Here is a 438-nt window from a genome sequence, read left to right as displayed (position 1 = left end):
GACTTGCATTGTGCATTAACCGATGCAAAGAGTGTGGTTTTCTTTTTTGTGATTTCAGTACACTGCAGATACAATTCTTTTACCTGCTCACTGCATCAATTTCATTAGCTCGTTACTGTATTTCCATTTTGCATATAATGATTTTATTCTGGTTCCAGTTCTGTTTATGAGCAAGGAAAGTTTTGTGACGTATTTCACCTAAAGGCTTCCGGGTGGAGGTGTTGTGAGTCATGTGGAAAGGTAAATATATGATTTACTCGTTAAAACTTTTCAAGTCTCCTTCGCATCACAAAAATCATAGTCGGGGTTTCAAGATATGAAGTATCTCACTAATAGCATTCCATGCAGCGAGTTCATTGTGGTTGTATTGTCTCTGCATCTGCTTATATGTTACTGGATGCTGGAGGAATTGAGTGTTTGGCTTGCGCAAGAAAAAAA

General features: G+C 37.9%; 1 long non-coding RNA gene across 1 annotated transcript; it reads left to right on the top strand.

The window, feature by feature from the left end:
• Positions 1-132: 132 nt before the first annotated feature.
• LOC104775062 lies at positions 133-430 on the top strand. The gene is made up of 2 exons (XR_765672.1): positions 133-240; positions 349-430. It is a non-coding gene; the product is annotated as an uncharacterized LOC104775062 (long non-coding RNA).
• Positions 431-438: the final 8 nt, after the last annotated feature.

The sequence above is a fragment of the Camelina sativa genome, unplaced genomic scaffold (genome assembly GCF_000633955.1).
Source record: "Camelina sativa cultivar DH55 unplaced genomic scaffold, Cs unpScaffold08263, whole genome shotgun sequence".
In the NCBI taxonomy this organism is placed as follows: Eukaryota; Viridiplantae; Streptophyta; class Magnoliopsida; order Brassicales; family Brassicaceae; genus Camelina; species Camelina sativa.
This window is presented reverse-complemented; position numbering and strand designations above follow the sequence as displayed.